Source organism: Rhamphochromis longiceps, linkage group LG4, assembly GCF_057381845.1.
Source record: "Rhamphochromis longiceps isolate RC_006_pf linkage group LG4, R_longiceps_female_GT1.1, whole genome shotgun sequence".
Classification (NCBI taxonomy): domain Eukaryota; kingdom Metazoa; phylum Chordata; class Actinopteri; order Cichliformes; family Cichlidae; genus Rhamphochromis; species Rhamphochromis longiceps.
Genome location: NC_140560.1, coordinates 15,092,895 through 15,115,829, shown reverse-complemented (window position 1 = coordinate 15,115,829; position 22,935 = coordinate 15,092,895). Strand labels below are relative to the sequence as shown.

At 42.3% G+C, this 22,935-nt stretch overlaps 1 pseudogene; it reads left to right on the top strand.

The window, feature by feature from the left end:
- The first annotated feature begins 718 nt into the window (after positions 1 to 718).
- Positions 719 to 13,812, top strand: LOC146671267 (uncharacterized; annotated as a pseudogene).
- Positions 13,813 to 22,935: the final 9,123 nt, after the last annotated feature.

Genomic DNA, 22,935 nt, shown 5'->3' with positions numbered 1-22,935 from the left:
AGGCGACTTTGGAGTCTTATTTTCAGGGCATGTGTGATTACAGAAAGCGTATATAGACTAATAACCGCGTAGAGTCAGTGTGACAAAATGAAAATGAAAGAATATATCTGCCAACTCCTGGGTGAAGTTGTTAAGTATACAATCCCTGAAACAATGACAGTCTGTTCAGCTCGAGATCTAAAATTTTAAAGCCTGACTGCTCCTTGCTAAAAAAATATGGGTGTTACAAAAGTCATTCATTTTGAAGGTATGGGTGCATCTTGATAAAACAAGTGAAAGCTAGTTAAAACTAGTCACAACTGCAACAACTGTGGCACGTCAGGATCAAATTACCGAGCTATTGTGTAAAAGTTGATAAGCCACAATCCTGGTTTGGAAAAATCAAGACCTGTCTGGACTGTAGAAATAGAAAAATGAAGCAGCTACAGTCGCGCTTAAAAGTACTGTCTCCATTGGTGCTTTCTTATCTTTTGTTCGTCTGTTTGTTTTTGGACTTGACTGTTTCAGATCATCAAATAAAGGAAATGGATAACCCGAGTAAATGGAAACTAGAGCTCCAAGGAGAAAACCACTCCTGATCAAAAAGAACACAAAGCGTCATCTCATGTTTCCCCCAAAAAACATCTTGATGATCCCTATGAGTTTTGGGAAAATACTCTGTGGACTCATGAGACAAAAGTTGGACTTTGTTACATCAGCAATTTGTGAAAAGAACATCATGGCAACAGTCAAAAATGGCGGCAGCACTGCTTTGCTGCTTCAGGAGTGTCAAGGTAGCTGTGTGGATGTGGAGAAGAGTGGAGCCAAATGTAGGACTCGCAGGCTGGCAGAGGATGTGGACGGTGTTTATTATGATGGCAGGATGAACAGAATATGAGATGACCGACTGGCTGACTGAACTGAACTGGACTGAAAACGTCCACGTCGGACAATGACAATGAATGAGAGGAAACGAAGGACTTAAATACACAGGCTACTGATGATGACAAGAGACAGATGAGTACACAGCTGCACACAGGAAGAAGAATTAAACATCCATCCATTCGCTTCCACTTATTCTTTTCAGAAGAAAGGAGCCAGCTATCTTAGGGCGAGAAAAATGGTACACCCCGGACAGGTCGCCAGTCTGTCGCAGGGCTATCACATATACACAGACGACTCTATGGGCAATTTAGAGTTTCAAACTGCATGTCTTTGGACTGTAGGAGGAAGCCACAGTACCTGGAGAGAACCCACGCAAACACGGGGAGAACATGCTAACTCAACACAGAAAGACCTCGGACCGATGGTGGAATTGAACTCAGGACCTTCCTGCTGTGAGGCAACAGTGAATTAAACATATTAAATGGTAAATGGCCTGTATTTATATAGCGCTTTACTAGTCCCTAAGGACCCCAAAGCGCTTTACATATCCAGTCATCCACCCATTCACATACACATTCACACACTGGTGATGGCAGCTACATTGTAGCCACAGCCACCCTGGGGCGCACTGACAGAGGCGAGGCTGCCGGACACTGGCGCCACCGGGCCCTCTGACCACCACCAGTAGGCAACGGGTGAAGTGTCTTGCCCAAGGATACAACGACCGAGACTGTCCAAGCCGGGGCTCGAACCGGCAACCTTCCGATTACAAAGCGAACTCCCAACTCTTGAGCCACGATCGCCCCATTACACATATATTACACAGAAACAGATGACTAACACAGTAAAACAGGAAACATGAAATAAACAGAGCACATGAACAGACTGAAAACCCTGGGTCAACGACCCAGGAACCCTGATGGGGTTGATGGGAACCGTTAATGCTGCTCTCTACCAGAAACTCCTGAAGAAAAAAATGAAGGTTTTGGACTGGCCCAGTCAAAGTATGGACTTCAGTCCAATTGAGATGCTTTGGCCACGTAGGTTTGGATAGGTTCTTCTTACTTAATGAATGAAATCATCATTTACAAACTGCATTTTGCATTTTAGTCTGTTATCTTTGTCTAATATTAAATTTTAGACATTGATGGAGTGAACGGGAATGCGAACAGCCACATATGTAGTTGTCTGATACGAACAAAACCAGCGACAGAGTCAAAAGCTGAGTGCATATTTCCTGGAAACTGCTACGTCATGAATACTTTACCTCATGGTTTAATATCTTGACCTTTCCTGGATATATTACTGTGAACACAAAATACCAAAATACTTACAAGAATACCTATATGGCCATAAATACCCCCTCCACACACACACACACACACACACACACACACACACACACACACACACACACACACACACACACACACACACCTACACAGATGAACAAACAGTTACATGCTTAACACAGCCCTAATCGCAAACTTTAATCTTTCCGCTTCACAGTCATAAGCTAACCTTTGATAAATGCACCTAGTCTGGCAGAGATCTGTGGTCACCCTCCCTTCCACGCTGACTCAGTTAAAGCTGTGTAACCCCCCACCCCCTACCCCCAACTGTTAGCTTGGTAATAATTCTTACCTGATATTAATCATCTAATAACGCAGAAACCCATAAGCCAATGACATAATATATGAGTGATAGCATCTCTCTCTGCACCATGAATCGAGGGAGTTTTTTTTTCTTTTTTTAAATTCCACTTCTCTTTTTTCCACTGATGATTTCAAGCGTCGTGGCTAACTATAGGACAGATCTATTTTAATAAAGCGACCAGACGTTTACACCTATTTGACATTTAACCCTGATGCGGCCTCCATGATCTCATGTGTTAAAAACATCTTGCTCCTGGAATTACACCTTTCACTTTCAGCGAAATGTAACGATGAAATGAAAGTGACACCCGTCGAGAGGGAATGTTAACGTTCGGTTATTATGGTCAAATGCACTGCCCATGTTTCTCCATACTGTAGTCTCAGTATATGTGTCTTATTCTGGTATCCAAAACCATAAGAAAAAACAGGGAAACATCACTTCTCTATAATAATCTGGTATTTCAGAAGAAGAGGATGTTAGTGAGCCGTTTACAGTAAATACACGTATTCACACAAAAACACACAAAAACTTTGGATTTGTTATGATTTGTTGCTGTTTCACTTGTGTTTTCAGCACTTGTCATGCCAGAAAAGTCACGGCCCATTAAGTACTAATGATGTATTTGCGCAAGACTGAGTTGTGATTCGCTAATACTGCTATAATTCTCAGTGCAAATATATGACGATGCCACAACAGCAATAAAAATCTGATTGGAAAATGGCTGAGCATTGTCATGTCACGAGCTGTGAGCATGATGGGGATGAAAAACTTTAAGTGGGCATAAGTCATAATAAAAAAAAACCCAACTCAGGTGTAAATAGTGAAAAGTAGGTGATAGGTGATGTTGGGTTGGTGTCACAGTCTCAGTGGGCTTTTTGCACAAAAGCCACTTTGACACGAAACAGTAACAGGTGGTACCAAGCTTATTAAAACTGAAGATTAGTAACGCCTGTGTTACGTGTCAGAATGCATGTTGAGAGAGGCTTTGCACTGTAGACATGTAGCCATTCATCAATAAAGGAGACACAAAGTTAATGCAACATTGAGGCGAGATATTTGCACAGTGCATACTTGCACCCCAGCCGAAAGTTGCAGGAAATTTGTTTGTTTAGCTTTGCATAAATAATGGAAACAGATGAAAGCAGCTACCCTCGAACTGTCTGATATCTTGATATCACTCAGCAGAGATATGTTTGACCTATTTTTTACAGATTATAGGCCAACAAGTCATTTATAATAGTTTTAAAGTCCCACAATCATTTTTAGGATAAATATGGGAGATCATTTTGGGCACAGCAACAGCAGTGGTCGTGCTGTGCGCCAGCTGTGACATCACCGCTGCCTCGTCCTTGTTTATATTGGCGGTGGGCTCACAGCAGTCTTCTCTAGAGCAACAGGTGTCTCCACTCAGAAAAAAAAAACACCCACTTCACACCAAAGCTGGTATAGAAATACACGAAGGCTTCTCCAGACGGTATCATTTGTTTCAGGCAGCTGCTGCATCTCACTTTCTATTATCTGGGAATCCCTGAGCTCCTGCACTTCTATGTCATCGAAATCACGGTTAAGACAAACCGATGATCGCAATCATACTCAGCTGTCTTTGGCTCAGCCCCAGGCTACAAAAATATACCCAAAATGACGTAAAAAGGGCGGTGCGTGCCAGCTGTTGTGATGTCAGTTTTGACGTTAGCCAGGACTGTGAGCACAAACCAGGTGTGACAGTGAAAGACGTAAAGCTAAACCACTTGTGATTCACAAGTGGTTTGCCAATGAGCTTCCAGAGTCCCTTGGTTTCACAGTGAAATCTACACCGTGCAAACCAAGGCTAGTCTTAAAAAGCTAAAACGGCGATCCCGAAAACACCGAGCTCAAGGATTCGCAATCTGACCTCACGGTTGCTGCATCCATCTTTTATATACAGTCTGTGCTATCTCCTCGTTTGATGACATGTTTTGTAACACTGACCAATAGGAATGAAGTGGTCTTCCTCGCACAACTGGTAGCATGACAAAAAGAGGCACAAACTAAAAGATAAGCTCCACGACCTCCCCGTACCCTAAGTGATTAAGATTGACATATCGATAAAGACGTGGTTTGACGACTATTAGAATAGTTTTTCCGATAATGGCTCCATAGGCAGAGACCACACTCACTAATATCTGACACATACCCAGGTATTTATTCTATAAGCAGGCCTGACATGTGACAGAAACTGCTCTGTCTGGAAAAGAGCTTTAAGGGTTATTCCTAGTAGACTTTCAAGGGGAGAAGAATAAAAGATACACTGCATTTTGGGATCAACTTGAAAGAAATGTAAGAGCGAGGTCAGAAGTCAAATGAGACCTAATATTTGGATCCAAACAGTAATGAGATATTTAGAATCTCCATATATAATTCCCTGTAAACAGTTTTAAGTACCTCAATATGGTATTAGTATCATTTAGACCTTCAGATCAGTCTATTGACCTTAAAGGAGAGGTCAGAGGTCACATGTAACGTGATTTTTTAAAGCTTTATTTTTCTATATGTTACACACCACACTTGTAAGACTCATAGTTTTAAGATCATGAACTAGATCGTGAAGTTGACCTTGAAGGCCGTGGTGGATGTAAACCAGATTTTAATAGATTGTCAACATGAATCCATTCTACACCCCAACAAAGGTTTATCAGAATTCATTCAAAACTTTACGAGCTATTATGTTTGCAGACAGAATGACACGCATGCAAACACTACCAAAATATAAGCCCCTTGGTGGATTTGACTAAATAATAAAACAATCTAAAAGTCAAAGTTTGTGCTTCATTAACCAAAGCAAATCGACAATGCCATAATTAATTAATAAAGCTAAACTCATCTATCTTCACCTTCTGCATTGTTACGCATTTTACTCAAGAAATCACCTCATCCTTTTTTTAATCAACTGTTTTCCCCTGTCTTCCTTTTCATGCCACTCTTTTCTTGATATAATGAGTGTCATGTTGATTTTTAGCATTGTTGGCAGTCCCTGGCCAGTTGACTTTGCACCTTCACAGCACAAAGGCTTTTTAGTCTCATATCAATCACCTGCGATCCGTGTGCGGTCCCATGGCCATGTTTAGTTTCAGTGTACAAAAGCTGCTTACAGTTGAAAAACTCAAAAGAAGTCCCACCCATATGAATCACTTTACAAATGTTTGCAATTCGCCCAGGCCTACACGTGATGTATATGCGGCTGTCACAAAAGACAACAACAGCTCATGACAAATCCTAAACTCAGACAGCCTCAGGAAAGGAGCCGGGCGTTACTTCACGGGTGCATGTGTCCAGTAGGAGTGGTACCTTTGCCCAATCAATCACAGTGGAGCTTTGGTGATTAATAAATCAGTATAATGTATATCTGCAGTGTTTACTGTAGATGTCTGCTTTTAGTGTGTGGCCAAATCTCGTTGGTTGGGTGGAGATATTGTGAAAAGTCAGACAAAAGGTCCTTTTTAAAGACTGAAATCACACCCTAGTCAATTATAATCCTCTTGAAATTTCTTATTGCAGTAACTGCATTTTAATCAGCCGTTTATGACACACAAGTATTTCCCCGTTATTTATTCTTCAGCAAATTTAAAAAATAGACACAATTTTATTTACTGTGTATTATTTGTAAAATGTATTAGTTTACAAGATGTCTTTTTCCAGAGCTTGTCACTCATCATATTCTTGTGATGTTGGAATACTGTGGCGGACTAACAAACAATGGAAACTCGATACAGCGATCAAGAAAGCTTACAAATACAAAGCGTTGTCTCCCTCTAGTGGCAGGAAAAAAATGTCATAAAATAGGATGCACCATAACCTGTTTTGTTTTTTATTCCAAGTCTTCATGGAATTACTTTGCAGCTTCACCGTTTAAGTTTTTATTATGAGAATGAAAGAAATGGTGAAAAGCAGTGTAAAAACACAGCAAAGCTTTGGCTGAAATAGGATCAGTGGATTGGCAAACAGCAAGAAAGGGTTTGCCACGTGGCAAAAGGCTGGAAAGTACGAAAAGCATATAGTCTATGGCAGAGGGTGTCATGCATAAGGCCTGTGGGCCAAGCAAGGACTGCAATTTGGAGTCCCATTGGACCGCTTTAGAACGTGAGGGAGGACATAATTTTGGGCATTTAACTGTGTTTTTATAAGTTTTACATTTTTCCTGCTGATAAAGATCTTCCTCACACCTCTTTACATCACACCAAAGTAATAAATAAACAATTTATTTATTTATTTTTATTTTTATTTTTTTGGCCTGTCCCGTTTGGCTCTTTTGCCATCAGAATTGTTGTCTAAAGGCAAAGAAAGATGCCCAACGGATTTACTTTACCAAACTGACCATCCCAGCCTTGCCGTAATGGTCCATTTGATTCACCTTTTATTGTTTATTTTATTTTCACTTACTGAATACGGGACAGACTTGACTGGGGGAAAGAAGGGGAGAAAAAAGAGGGAAAGAGAAACAGCTGAGAAGAGGGACGGGGGAGAAGGGCAAAAGACAAAAACCAACAGAACGGGCAGAGAAAAAAAATGCATATATCAATCACCTGGATCACCTGCTGAGAAAGAAAAAAGAAAGCAAGCAGAAGAGAACAAGAGTAATAGAATAAACAACATCACAATGATATATGGGAATATGACAGTAAATACTAAATGTTAAACATTATTGTGCAGCACATAAGATCAACAGAACACAGTGTGCTTTGAGGTAGGAGCCAAAAAGGGTGTAGTTTGTGGGTGTGATCACCCGTGTGTACACCTGTGAGCATGGACGCGCTTGTTTTTTGTTTTTTTAAAAGGTTCCTTCATGTAATAATCTGCTAGAGGGTGTGGGGGGGGCCACAGCCCCGTCCTCCAGGGCGTGAAGCAGGTGTGGAGGAGATCAAAACTCCAGACATCCAGAGGCCCCCAGAACACAAGAGACCAAGGAAGACCAACAGAGGGGCAGCCGCGCCACTGTCCCGGAAAGAGCTGAGGAGAGTCCCAGATGAGGGCTCACTCAGCAGCCGCGGAGCAGAAGCCAGGGGGAGTTGCAGTGACGCGCCCGTGAGCTCCGCCGGCAGCCAGCTGCGCCTGAGTGACCGAGCCCCAGGCCGAGAGGCCGGGGGCACCCCACCTCCGAAGTGGCCCGAGCGAGCCCCAGGCTCCAGGCCCCGATAAGCGGCCGCCAAGGAGTGAGCCGGTGTGTACCTGGACGCCCATCCCCGGACACAAAGAACCACCAACGCACCGATGTCTGAGGGGGTCCGCCACTGGCAGGGGAAGTGGTGGTAGGGGGAGATAGGCCTCCAAACCTTGGAGGGCCTGAGATGTCCCCAGAGAGGTGGCGCCTGACACCCAACCTGACATATAGACACAGACATACAGGCACACACAGACACAAACATCCATTCCCACCCTCATGCTCTCATATGCACTTACTCCACACTCAACCAACGTGGAGACAGACATAAAGAGACGCTGTACACACGATCACACTCCCCAAGCGTACTCTACAAACCGGGTCTAGGTGCCCCCGCCCCTGGAGGGGGGAACTGCACCCAGACCCAGGTGGTGTTTCCCTTTTCCCTGCGGTGGGGGGAGGCAGACCGCCCCGACTCCGCAGCAGCAGGAAGGCTCCACACTCCAGACCGCAGTCGGACGGCCAACTCCTCCTCCTAGTCCTAGCCCCCCTGCTCCAGCAGGTCGCAGAGAACGGGGGTGAGAGAAGACTCCGAACCTCCCTCCACCCGTTCATTGTAATGTTGATGCATGTGTGTTCTAAGGTGCATTTAAAACCCAGGAGGGCATGGAGCTACCTGCCAGAGAGCAGCAGGTAAGAGCATGGTCCCTCCTGCTAGCCCTCAATGTCTACGTGTATTTAAAATTGAGAGGTGGGCAACGATGCCAGGGGTGGGGTGTACACCCTGATGGTACTTTGGACTCCGTGTATCGTGCCCACCCCCAAGATCCTATATGTATGTGTAATGAGAGTGTGAGTAATGTGAATGTCTAAGTTGTGGGATAAAATTGAGGCAGAGGCAGCCAGAAGGGGACAGAGGGGGGGGGTAGCCTCCTCTGCACCCTGGTGACATACCCCTACTCCAAGGCCCTGCATGTGTGGGTGGTTGTGGTGGAGCGGGAAGAGGGAGGCAGCTGGAGATGGGGAGGGAAGGAAGGGAGGGGCAAGTGACCCCTCCCTGGGGCCAGCTCCCCTGCTGACCCCAGTAGGCACCCCCATACTCCGCGACCCGCCAGGGAAAGGGGGCCCAGGCCCATCCAGACCGGGCCCAGTGCAGCAGCGCCGCCCGGCCCCACAGAGCCCGGGACAGTCCACCCAACCCCACCACAGAGAAAACTGCACCCACCCCACCATCCACTCATCTTCCAGACTACATAAGACAATAAACACCCAGGCTGAGATCTTCCTCCACCTCTCCTGTATCTCCCCCTCCTGCAGAGGGAGCTCCTGAGGAGAGGAAAGCTCCTGCAAGATGTGACAATCTCCCCCACCAGTTGAAGAGCCCCCCAGGTGGCTCGACGCACCGGCGGCACCCTGCTCCAGGGCCGGGCCCCCATGCACCCACCCGCCCACAACCCCGGCAACACACCAACCAGGACCCAAGCCCCCGAGGCCCGGTCCGGGTCCCAGCCCAGAGACGGAGCGCCCCCAGAACCTCACGCCCATCCCGGACCCACCCAGGGGCAGCCAGGCTACCAGGTCAGTAACCCACGTCCGTCAGCACAGACCCTCCCCTAGCCCCGCTGCACGCAGTCGCGAGGAAACAGTCACCTGAGAGCCAACAGAGCCCCTAACCGGACATGACCGCTACCCCGGGTTGAGCCCCCCAAGGAAGATGCCTCCGGGGAACCCCCCGACGCCCTAAGCCTGTCCCTACCCCCACACCAATCACAACAGTGAAGGCGGGACCAAACTATGACCCCCCACCCCCACTAGGTGATGGAGCTGATCAAAGGAGCCCAGAGCAATTGATCTGATGTGGTGGCAGAGGCTGTATCAAGACTAATGTAATCTAATAGATAATTTCTATATTGGTTAGAATTAAGATTATTTTTATTTTTCCAGTTCATGAGGACTGTTTTCTTGGCTATGCATAGGGCAGTGAAAACCATATGGGCGATATTCTTTTCTGAAGTGACATTATCTAAGCTGCCCAACAAACACACTAAGGGGGAAGTTGGAATGTTACATTTCAGACACTTCGATAAGTCTTCACATATCTCGCGCCAAAACTTCTGAACTGGTGGACAGAACCAAAGAGCGTGGATATAATTGTCCGGTGAATTGGTTTGGCAGTGTGAGCAGTTGTTGGTAGACGAAAAGCCCATCTTGAACATCCGATGACCTGTATAGTGCACTCTATGTAATATTTTGTATTGAATTAATTGAAGACTGGGATTTCTAATTAGATGAAAGGTTTTTAAGCAAATCTGAGACCAGAAGTTTAGGTCTAAGTTAACTGATAAATCCGCTTCCCATTTTGCAATAGGAAGTGATATTGATTCATCTGTTTTAGAAAGCATTCTGTATATTTTGGATAGTAATTTGGGGGGTTTAAGAGTAAGAAATTGAACCACACTTGGTGGTGTTTGTAGTTCAACTTGACCCGGTTTAAATTTCTTTTTTACTATGGATTTAATTTGTTGATATTCTAAAAATCTTTTCTTGTTGATCCCATATTGTGTAACTAGTCCGTCAAATGAAATAAATTCTGTTCCTTCTAGTATATGTTCTAAATATTTGATTCCTTTATCACTCCAATCTGAAAAGTTTATCATATTATTGTTTTGTAATATGTCAGGGTTGTTCCAGATAGGTGTACGTTTGCATGGGATTAATGAAGACGCCGTCAATTTTAGAAACTCCCACCATGCTGTCAGAGAAGAGCTGATGTTGATGCTTTTAAAGCATTCATGTCGTTGGATGTTTGAGCTGATAAATGGTAGGTCTGAGATCTCTAGATTATTGCAGAGTGCTTGTTCTACATCTAGCCAAGGTTCATCTAAGAGGGTGTGTTTTAGCCATCCTGAGATAAACTGAAGCCTGTTGGCTAAGAAGTAGTGCTGAAAGTTAGGCAGTTCTAGTCCTCCTTTATCCTTGGTCTTTTGTAGTGTTTTTAAGCTTATACGTGGGGGTTTATTTTTCCAAAGGAATTTGGACATACATGAATCTAGAGATCTGAACCAATCTTGTGGCGGTTTAGTTGGGATCATTGAGAATAAATAATTTATTTTTGGTAAGACCATCATTTTTATAGCGGCAACCCTTCCCATGAGTGATATGGGTAGACATTTCCATCTAGCCAGATCATCTTCTACCTTCTTTAAAAGTGGGATATGGTTTAATTTAGTTAGATCTGCAAGCTTGGGAGAAACATTAATACCTAAATATTTTATATTTCCCGATTGCAGTGGTGTAGAAGAGGAATTATGGAAGGAGCAATTAATCGGTAGGACTGTAGATTTTGACCAGTTAATTGAGTAATCTGATATTCTTGCAAAAGAGTTTATCAATTCAATCACCCCAGAGATATTGGTTTGTGAATTTTGGAGAAAGAGTAACACATCATCCGCATAAAGGCTGATTTTATGTTCCACGTTCTTGCATTTTATGCCCTTAATTACTGAATTCTGTCTAATTGCTGCTGCTAGTGGTTCAATAAAAATTGCAAATAGTGAAGGGGAGAGTGGGCATCCCTGCCTGGTGCCCCTCAAGAGACAGAAGCTGGAGGATGTCTGGTCATTTGTTCTAACACAAGCTGTTGGGGAATTATATAATATTTTTAACCAGTTTATGAAAGAGGATCCAAAACCAAATTTGTGTAAAGTTGCAAATAGAAATTTCCAGTTAACTCTGTCAAATGCTTTTTCTGCGTCTAAAGAGAATATTGTAGTTTCTAGGTTTTTACTGTATGAGTAGTCTATCAAATTAAGTAATCTACGTGTATTTGTTGATGAGTGCCTACCTTTTATGAAACCAGTTTGGTCAGGATGAATTAAGAGGGGGGTTATTTTCTCCAGTCTCTTTGAGAGAGCTTTGCAGATTATTTTAAGGTCTACATTTATAAGGGATATTGGACGATAGCTTGAGGGATATACAGGGTCTTTGCCTGGTTTTAGCAGGAGATTAATGTTTGCAGAATTCATATTTGATGGAAGTCTGCCCTTTTCTTTAATTTCCAACAACGTTCTGTAGAAAACTGGTGCTAGAATCGACCAGAATTCTTTGTAGAATTCTGCAGGAAAGCCATCTGGACCTGGAGCCTTATTATTGTGCATACTTATCAGGGCTTCCTGGAGTTCACCTGGTGTCAGTGGTGAATCCAGTGCCATTGCTTGAGTGTCCAATAATTTTGGAAGAGTTATGTTGTCCAAAAACTGATCAATTTCTTTTTTAGATGGGTTTATTTGTGGTGAATACAACGTTTTATAGAAATCCCTGAAAATGTTGTTTATTTGTATCGGATCATATATTGTGTTCCTAGATGAATCTTGAACAGCACATATAGTTGTTTTTTCTTTATTTATTTTTAGCTGGTTTGCTAGAAATTGACCGGATTTATTACCATGTTCATAATTTTGTAGGTGTAGTCTTTGTACTAAGAATTTTGGTTTTTTTTATCAATTATCTCATTTAATTCTAGTTTTGTTTTGCGTATTTTGTTCAATGTTTCCTGATCTTGGTGGGACGCGTAGGCTTCTTCTAGTGATTTGATGTTTTTTTCTAATTCCTGAATATTTTTGTTTTCTTTTTTCTTTTTATGTGATGAGAAAGAAATTATTTTACCTCTCATCACAGCTTTCCCTGCTTCCCATAGAACAGAAGCTGATGTTTCGGGAGTGTCATTATAGTTCAAATATGAAGTCCACTCTTTTTTAAAATATTTAATAAAGTCTTCATCTTTAAGTAGTGATATATTAAATCTCCAGTTTTTTCTTGGCGTAGTATTATTCTTGTGCATTAGTGTTAAAGATACAGGACCATGATCGCTGACAGCTATAGGGTGAATCTCAGTGTCTGAAATGTCGTTCAGCAGTAATATATAAACAATTAAACGATTAAACCTTCCTGGTTTTTTTGGGACTATAGAATTTTCTGCTTTTACAGTGATTAATAAGCTTTAATTATAGGACAGTCTGAGCAATGAGATATCAGAACTTTGACCTTTTTTAATGATTTATGGCACAAAAGTTGCTGAAACAGATTTCTTTCATTTACTAGAGCAGAGTCTCTTTGTTATGCAGGAAAAACTAACATGTGCCTTTGAAATTGAACTTTCTTTTGTAATACTAACATACAGTAGCAGTCAAAAGGTTGGACAAACTTTCTCATTTAATGGTGTTTCTTTATTTTCATGACTATTTACATTGTGGATTCTCACTGAAGGCATTAAAACTATGAATGAACACAAGGAATTATGTAACAAAAAAGTGTTAAACAACTCAAAGCATGTTTTATATTTTAGATTCAAAATAGCCGTGCTTTGCTTTGGGTTTCCAACAGTCAGAAAGGGTTTTACTGCCAAATGTTGAGCAGATTTACAACATTAGGAAATTGCTGCAGTACTTTGTGCGAAACATACTATAAGTCAAGCACTTAAATAAAAATAAGAATAAGGGAGGGGAGCAGGTCAAACAGACTGTGTCCAGGGTGAGAAGGGTCAGCTAAGATCCGAGCTGCACGCCCCAGTGTCCTGGAGGTGTACAGGTCCTGCAGAGATGGGAGTCTGCAGCCAATCACCTTCTCAGCAGAGCGCACAACACGCTGCAGTCTCTGTTTGTCCCTGATGGTGGCTCCAGTATACCACACAGTGATGAAGCAGCTGAGGCTGGACTCGATGACTGCAGTGTAGAATTGCATCATCGTCCCTGTTGGCAGGTTACATTTCTTCAGCTGCCTCAGGAAGTACATCCTCTGCTGCACCTTTTTTATGACGGAGGTGATGGTGGGCTCCCACTTGAGTTCCTGGGTGATGGTGGTACCCAGGAAGTGGAATGAGTCCACAGTGGTGATGAAGATGATGGGGGGAGTGGGGATGTTTGCTTCCTGAAGTCCACAATAATCTCCACTGTCTTCTGGGCATTCAGCTCCAGGTTGTTGCGGCTGCACCAGCACACCAGACGTTCAACCTCCACCCTGTAGGCAGACTCATCCCCGTCCGAGATGAGTCCAATAATGGTGGTGTCATGTACAAACTTAATTAGCTTGACAACCTGGTGGTTGGAGGTGCTGCAGTTGGCGCACAGGGAGAAGGCTTGAAGGAGTTCCAGAGATGCTGAGCACTTGTTAGCTCTTTCGCCGTCACTCTGCGGTCCATCTCATCCCAAACCATCTCCATTGGGTTTAGTTCATGTGAAGGTGGACGTCAGGCCTGGTGCAGCACTTCATCACTCTCCTTCTTGGTCAAATAGCCCTAACACAGCCTGGAGGTGTGTTTGGGGTCATAGTCCTGTTGAAAAATAAATGATGGTCCAACTAAACGCAAACCAGATGGGATGGCATGTTGCTGTATGATGCTGTGGTAGCCATGCTGGTTCAGTGAGCCTTCAATTCTGATTAAATCCCCAACAGTGTCACCAGCAACCTTGCATGTATAGATCATCCGTTCACCTTTTCTGCGACGCACAAACACACGGCGGGTGGGACCAAAGATCTCAAATTTGGACTCATCTGATGTCCACTCCTTGTGTTTCTTGTGTGGCATTTATCTGGGCTCTAATCTGAGGTGCTGATAACTTGCGATTTCGAAGATTTAGCAAATTTACTGACTGACTGACCTTCAATTCCTAAAGTAATGATGTACTGCCGTTTCTCTTAGAATTCATATTATGGCAAGAACAAATCAGCTAACAGTTGTCAAACAGGGCTGTCAGCTGTGTACCAACCTGACTTCTGCACAACATAACTGATGGTCCCAACCCATTAAGAAGGCGAGAAATTCCACAAATTAACCATGACAAGGCCCACCTGTGAAGTGAAAATCATCATGAAGTTCATTGAGAGAAGGCCAAGGGTTTGCAGCACTCTCAACAAAGCAAAGGAATCTAAAATATAAAACATATTTAGAGTCATTCATCATTTTTTTCTTTGCTCTATATAATTCCATATATTTGATGTCTTCAGTTTGTGACTATGATGTAGAAAGTAGTAAAAATAAAGGAAAAACATTAAATGAGAAGGTGTGTCCAAACTTTTGACTGGTAGTGTATCTATTAGATTAAGTGTGCAGTTAAACTTCTTCACACTGATACACTCAAGATCAAAGATGGCTGCATGTGGCCCACAGCATAATGGGAATTTGACATCCCTTGGTCTATTGGGCGAGCTCAAATTACAGCTCAAAGCCACTAGAGTGCGCTGTTTTATCATTTTGGATCAAACTCTTGAGGTACAGAGAGATGAAAGGGAAAGCTGAAAGAGCTACTGTGGATGAGAGACAGCCAAAGACAGAGCGAGAGAGACAGGTCATAATAAGGTGCTGTGTGGGTGTGTTTGCGAGGTGAAAGCTGGAGATCACCACTAGGCTGGAGGTAGAAAGTCTCTCACTATTTTCTCCCTCTTTCTCTCTATTTTCCTCCAGCTCCAGCTCTCTCATCTGTCTTTCCCATGAGATGCAGTCTTTCTGTATAAATAGCAGTACTGTACGCAGTATAATCAGCCTTTTTTTTCTCGTTCCACATCACACATTTGATGTTCAGGGATTTCTTCAGAGGAGCAATTAGCGTTAGATTACCGTATGTACAACTATATTCTTGAGTGGGCAGAGAACATATCACAGAGTGTGCTTTCTAACTAAAGAAAACGCCAGTGTGTTACTATCTCTGTACAATATCTGCCTTCAAATTAGATCATGTGAAGGATCTGAAACTTTTCGCATCAAATGTGTGTAAGGATCTGAACAGCTGTGGAAAAAAGATAAGATAAGATAAGATAAGATAAGATAAGATAAGATAAGATAAGATAAGATAAGATAAGATAAGATAAGATAAGATAAGATAAGATAAGATAGAACTTTATTAATCCCTCGGGTGGGTTCCTCTGGGAAATTCGATTTCCAAAAAAGCACAGCACCGACAGAAGTTACAGAGTTATACACACACACATATATATAAATACAGAGACAATATAAATAAAATATACGAAGGGGATAAATAGAATAAATAGGTGAGCTTGCATCCCATGAAAAGTGTCTGATGCCTCCGATGGGGTTGGTTGAGCGCCTTGTGTGGAGTGCGCCTGGATAATGACCCCTCCATGCATGCTATTATCTCCTGGTGAAGCTTCTCTCCAAAACGTGAAGCTAAGCACATGGAAGCATGTGCACGAGAAGAGAAATGTTGTTTACATCCTCCCCAGGCCAGTGGTGGGAGTAAGCAGCAGCGAGAAGAAGCACACAGTGAGAGGGGAATTGGCTGATCCAGTGTGGGAGAAAAAGGGAAAATGTGCAAAAAATACAACAATAAATATGAAATGTTCTCCAGCAAAACACTGCTTTCTGCGCTTCTAGCTTTGGCTGGCTTGCCAACACAGGTGCGCTAGAACAATAAGGTGCACACACACTCACACACACATGAAAAATCATTGTTATTTTGCATCTAGTGCCTGAGCACATACTGGTCTTTTCCTTTACAGAAATGATATGATTTCAATGCCCACATGTGTATCTGTCTCATCTACGCGTACGTATATGTTTAATCAAAGGCCTCAGTGTACTGTGAATGCAAATAAGCAGTGCATTCAATTGTACTAGCCCTTTAAGTTTATTTGCTTACACTGACTAATCTCTTCTTCCTAGCTGCATGCATGTTTCTTCCTTAAGCGCCATTGCCTTCTCTGAATAAGGGCAGTGATTGTTTTTTATCTTTTGGATGTGTGGTGTTGTTTTTTGAATTCACATTTTCTGAGTTTATTTTTCAGTCATCTAAAGTAAAATATATTCAGTGCATTTTACTAAGAAATACATCGAGCTGACCTATTTCAGCAGCCTTTAATGTTCACGTGACTTATCCTTTACTTACCCCCACAATAAACAGGTCTCTTAAACTCTTCATTTCAATATTATTTTTTCAAAGGACAGCCAGTATAGTTCCTCTTACACTGTGATGACTAATGGCTTAAACAAATGTGCTCAATTCCGATTTCCAGCTGTCCTTCGTGACAAACTCCAGAAAAATCTTGGAAAGTTTCCTTCAAATCAGCTTACATTAGGTTTTACATGCTACATGAAAATAATTTCTGAATGCAGAGATGATGAAATTTTCAAAATCCAAACAAAACTGATGTTTTACCTCTTAAAGTCATATGGGTTCATTCCCCTGCATGTTTGGATTTGTCCATATATCCATACGTACATACAACTGTCACAGTGAGTTTGTTAAATGAAGCCAATAAAACCACATGCAAAAAAGTGTGACAAGATCCTGCGACTACAGAATGAACACGGCTGCACCTAGACATTCTCCACATAAAATTATCAACTATTACTAATACTATGAATTATGAATTATGAAGAATCAGTGACATTTCCCTCACTATCCATTGGGTTGTACCAGTCCTGTCCAGCATTCTCCCACACTGCCTTTTCCAACTCAACAGAAGGTGGTGAACAGTTGACAGAACTTACAAAAATCATCATCAGTCTTCGGGCACAGAAACTAATAACAAGCCAGGACTTGTTCTAAGACCGCGACGGAAACAATGCTCTTATCCACTGGGGAAAACCCCAACACACAGGTGCTGAAATAGGGGATACAAGCATACCCACTGCTGTTCGCCACCTTTCATTAAGGGCAGCTCTAGAGTCCAGCTTGTCTATGTCTAGCTGGTATCTGCCAGCTTTGAGTGCTAGCTCAAGCTCCTTTCCCACCAGAGAGGTGATGTTCCATGTATCTAAACCCAGTTTCAGCAACAGGGCATCGGACTGCCAAGAACTCCACCTTCAAACATACTGTACATACAAGCCCTTCCTCATGGCCTGGCTCCAAGGAATGGGCCGAGTAACCCCAATTCAGATCAGGTATCATGAGCCATTACTTTACCTTTCATAAGGATCTCGTGATTCACACTTAGTCTGCCCTTAATCTAGGACTGGTTTGCCTTGGGAGACCTATCATGGGGAAAATTACACCTAGGATCACTAGGCCACAAAAGTTCCTCAACCAATATATGGTGGCATTTCATGGAGGCATGTTATTGTACAAAAATGGTAACTATGCTGGTACTTATACAAGGCTTTTCTACTTTAAATGAGTTTGAGTAGATTTGTACAGGACTTTATTTTATGCCTTTCTAAGCACTTTCTAACTAACACCCACCCTCTCACCCTCTGATGAATACATCAGGGTGATTTGGGCTTCAGTATCTTGCCCAACGGCACTCCAACATGCGGATTGGAGGAGATCAAATCACTGACCCTCTGATTGGTGGGCAACCCACTCTATCTCCTGAACCACAGAAAAAGGGAGAGCTGCATGTGGGTTCTATTTTGTAAGGCTTGAAACACAGAGATTTTAGTCTTGTGCACAGATCCTGAGCTGACCTGTTTGCGCTGCTCAGAGGGAGTAAACAAGATTTCTGGCAGTTTCCTTGGCCCCATTAGTAATGTGGCCATCACCCACGCCAATCAATCAGAACTGGTATGTTTGTAAAGAAGCACAGCTTACTGCGAAGCATAATTTATCAAATCATTACACTGAATCTAAAACCATTAATGAGATCAATTTTGCATCAAAGCTGAAGAGCCCAGTTGAGTGATTTGAATTCGGGGCTTGCTGTTAAAAATAAATAAATAAAATCATCAGAGAGAAAATATTCAGAATATGACATGTGATTGACCTCAAGTTCAGTAACTGTTCCTGAAAATGTACATTTGCATAAATACGACTGTTTTAGCGACCCAAAACAAAAAGCTTGTTTCTTATATAACTATTATCTTACAGTAAATACACACACACGCAGTAAAACGTCAATAACACTGCAGACGTCATTTACATAGATCGCCCCGAAGCTGCCAGATCTGCTGGAGGTGTCAAACGGGAACACAACAGCTGTACACCCATGCAGATTCAACAAAGGGTTTTAAGCAGAGTACGCTTGTACGCAATAGACACATTCATTTAACCACAAGCAGACACACAGGCGTGCACACAGCCAAGGAGAGACAGAGAAAGAGAGAGAGAGAGAGAGAGAGAGAGAAGTGCAGATATGCAAATCTAGTGTGAAAGCAGAAGAATGTGCTCGCTGTGGTTTCGGATCAATGATGTTTGAGCTGTATTAACCACCCTTAAAATGAGAGGGGGAGGTTGAGGGGTGCAGAAAAAGAGAGTGTGACAGAGACTAGATGAGAGGTGGAGATGAGAGTGAGACATAAAGGAAAAGAAGAACTTGGTATGTCATCAGAGACAACCAAGTTGCATAAGGGAGGTAATTGTGCCTGTAAGAGTGGGTTCACCATATACTTACCTTAATCTAAACATACCTGCGTTTATGTGTGTGTGTGTGTGTGTGTGTGTGTGTGTGTGTGTGTGTGTGTGTGTGTGTGTGTGTGTGTGTGTGTGTGTGTGTGGGATGCCTAATACAGCAGGACGTATTCGCTCCGCAGACCGGCTGGTATAGGCCACAAAGAGTGTGTGGGAGTAGATAGACAAAATGTGTTTATATGCATGTAAGGGTTATAGCTTCAAAGTGTTGTACTTGTGCTAATAGCTGACCGTTTGCGTAAGCGTGTGCGTATGTGATAATGACAACCAGAGCAGATAATGCAGAGATGAAAGTATAAGGTTGTTTGCAATACATGAAGGTGCGAGGGGAAATCAAAAAGAACCGACTGGATACAAGTGATCAAAACTCAGTGCAGCAGTGCGTCTGCAGCAGCATAGTTGCGTGAGCTTCTGCATTTGTGGGAACTGCATCAGAGAGTGTTCTGCACTGTTGTCAGGAGATGATGAGGAAAAACAACAGGTTTATATAACAACTCCCTCCCTTTGTGGAGGAAAAAGATGGAAAAAAACGGGCCATGGAATTGGAGACAAAGGGCCGAAGACGGAGAGCTGAGACAGAAAAGTAGTATGTTGAACATAGAGATGGAAATCAGCAGAGAAGTAAAAGATGGGAGATATGGTTTGGAATATTGAATGTTGATATCAAGGAAGGACAAAGGAATTTAAAAAAAAAAAAGGGTGAAACAAACAGAAATCTCAGTGAAAATTTACTTCTGATCAGCATCTTTGTTCCTTCAACAAAAATCTACTTGGATTCCAATCAGCTGTTGCCAATTTTTTCAAAATGCTTCTTAATAAAGTAAAAAAAAAAGCTTGAAAAAAAAGAAAAAAAAGACTAAGGTAGACTACATTAGGTACACCGAAAAGTATCAACTCCCACATTCAGATCATTTAATTCAGGTGTTCCAATCACTTCCATGACCACAGGTGTATACAATCATGCACCTAGGCATGCAGACTGCTTCTACACACATTCCAACATGGTACCATGATAGGATTTCACCTGTGCAACAAGTACAGGCCTTGCTACTAAATATTCCAATATTCCACAGTGGTATTAAAACAAAATGACTTTAACTCAGCTCCTTAGTTCCAGTGAAAGAACTCTTAATGCTTCAGCATACCAAGACATTTTGGACAATTTCATAGTCCCAACTTTGTGGGAACAGTTTGGGGTTGGCCCCTTCCTGCTCTAACATGACTGTAACCGGTGCACAAATCAAGGTCCATAAAGACATGGATGAGCGAGTTTGATGTGGAACAGTTTGACAGAACAACTTTGGGATGAATTAGATTGGAGACTGCGAGGCCAGGGCCTCTTGTCCTCACAAATGCATATCTGGAAGAATGGTCAAATTTCCCATAAACATTCCTAACCTTGTGGAAAGCCTCTCCAGAAAAGTTGAAGCTCTTATAGCTGCAAAGGGTGGGCTGATATCATATTAAATCCTATTTAGTTTAGAATGAGATGTCACTCAAAGTATTATGCATGTGATGGCAGACGAGCAGATATATTTGGCAATATAGTGTAATTATTAACACCTTTACCTTATGCAGTCTAATCATAATATTCCTGGAGGACACTGTAAAAGTCGTGAGTGCTGAGATTTAACAGTTTAGACATACTGTAAAAAAAAATCTGTGTTAGTTGAAAGAAGCAAAAAGAAGGAAAGAAAATCTTCCAGGATGTGTTTGCAGAATTGATGTTGTGGACAGCAATATCAGCCTGTGGTTAGGAGGTGGACCACTTAATTTATTACCAAATACCTGTAAAAACCAATGTTCCTGTGGAAGTACTGTAGTCACACATGTTTATTTGCTTATCTTATTAATCCTCTTTGAACAAACTGTTTATCTTGTGTACACTGTTATGGTTTTTATAACTACAGAAGCAGGGAACACAGAAAGAAAACTGAGAAACAGTGGAGATCAGGCCACCAGGCAGGCAAGCAGGGTAGCCATTAGGCACAGAGAAATATATAGTTAGCAGCCGGTATATACACCAAAAATAAACAGCAATAAACCAGAGCCAAGTGGCTGAAAAGCATCTGCTACCACAGAAATAGAACACCAAAGAGATATATAGCTGTGGCTCGACTGGATGATGAGGTGCAGGTGGGCTGACAGGTGGTTGCTATCTTGTGCAAGCAACATAATTATCATGTGCACACAAGATAATTATGTTGTATGGACAAGTTATTTTTTTATATGTGCAAAAAATGATTTGCTATAAAATTATAAGTCACAACAACAATTTCGGATGCACACAGTCACCATGTAACCCAGTGGAGTCCAGTGGAGTCACTATCAGCAGGTTGGCTATCATTCAAGCGCCGCATAACCATTTTCACAAAGGCACTGCAAACCTGGAGTTCTCTTGGACTTAATCTAACAGATGTGCATTATAGATGCTAGCTCAAATGTTAGCTTTTACCTGCCTTCTCCTTAGGACAAAGTCTGTGTGATTTCAGATTGGTCTGATGTGAGAGGAGACCAGCTAATATCCCTGTGTACTCACCACTAGAGAGTGGGTGTCATGTGCGCTACCTCTTGCACAATCTATCCTTATATTGAGGTAAGGCTGATGTTCTGTTTCTGATGCTATGTTGTTGTTGTTGTTTTCAGTGTACTATTAATAATAATAATAATAATAATTTAAAAAAAAAAACATTTGTTCCCATTGGCCTCGGTTGTATTTTACTCTGACTGGTTATTAAAATACGTGTTAGCATCTTGATGCATTCTCAATCATCCAGGTAACAAAATCCAGTTGATTCTGTTGATCGGGCCGTAGCGTTTTCAGTGGGAGAACTGCATGCTATCACACAGGCTGTAGAGGTTTCTCAGGGGGGCCTTGTGCGCACATTTCTCAAGAGTTGTCTGCCATACTGGATGTGATACAGCAACTACTCATTCAGGAAATGGACCAAAAACCTCTTTATGTTTGCTTTATTCACCAGCAGATTGCCACCAAAGTTTGCATGGGAGACGGCAACTTGTCTGCAAACACACACAAAAGTAAAACCTGCAAATGTGTGATGTGAACCCGAATATGGAAAATTGTTCAGCTTCAGCGTAAAAGTTGGGCAGTGTTGGGTGTGGTTTTGAGTCACAACCTTTAATCACAAGGAGATTTTTGCCAACTGGTTGCCTTGAAAGACAAAAATGCAGCTGATTTCAGGCTTGCCTTTTCGCTGTCTCTAGCCCCCATCCTGCATTGATAAAAGTGAAAGAGGCCGGTGGCTTTCATGTAAAGTGAATCACTTCCAGTGTACACATGCGACACAATAGACCAATTCAGTTAGACCTACTCACAGGTTATGCTCATGTCACTTGATGCCTGGCATCATAGCAAATTAAGCTGTCATTATTTTTTACAGTCTGCCAGCTGCTGAGGAGAACAATTATGCAAAAACGCAGGTAGGTGTGCTTCTAATGTCAGAAGGTGTATGACTAAGAAAGTCTGGTGGCGGGGGGCAAAAAGGTTAACAAAAAAGAAAAGCTTCATTTCAGCTGCCAGCTAAATCTACAGCAATCTTCCAAATGATGAGACCTGAATGGATTGCACACTGTTATCTGTCCTGCAGCTGAATCAATCACATCTAGGTCATTTTAACCAGCTGACTGCATGTGTGTGCATGTGCATGTGTGGGAGAACTCATTTGAGTTTTAGACCATTGGAGCAAAGATGTTTTGGAAAATATGGGCTGGGATGAGGCACTTAGGTGTGCTTGTTAGAATAAGAGGTGAGTGCAGCATGATGTGGACAGCATGGGCTATTTGGGGTAGATCCCTGTCCTGGAATGAGATCCATGCCTTTAATGCTACTACTATAACAGTTCTTTATGGATTTTTCAGTTTCTTGGCTGTGTGTAAATGCAGAATATGTAGTTATATGTAGAA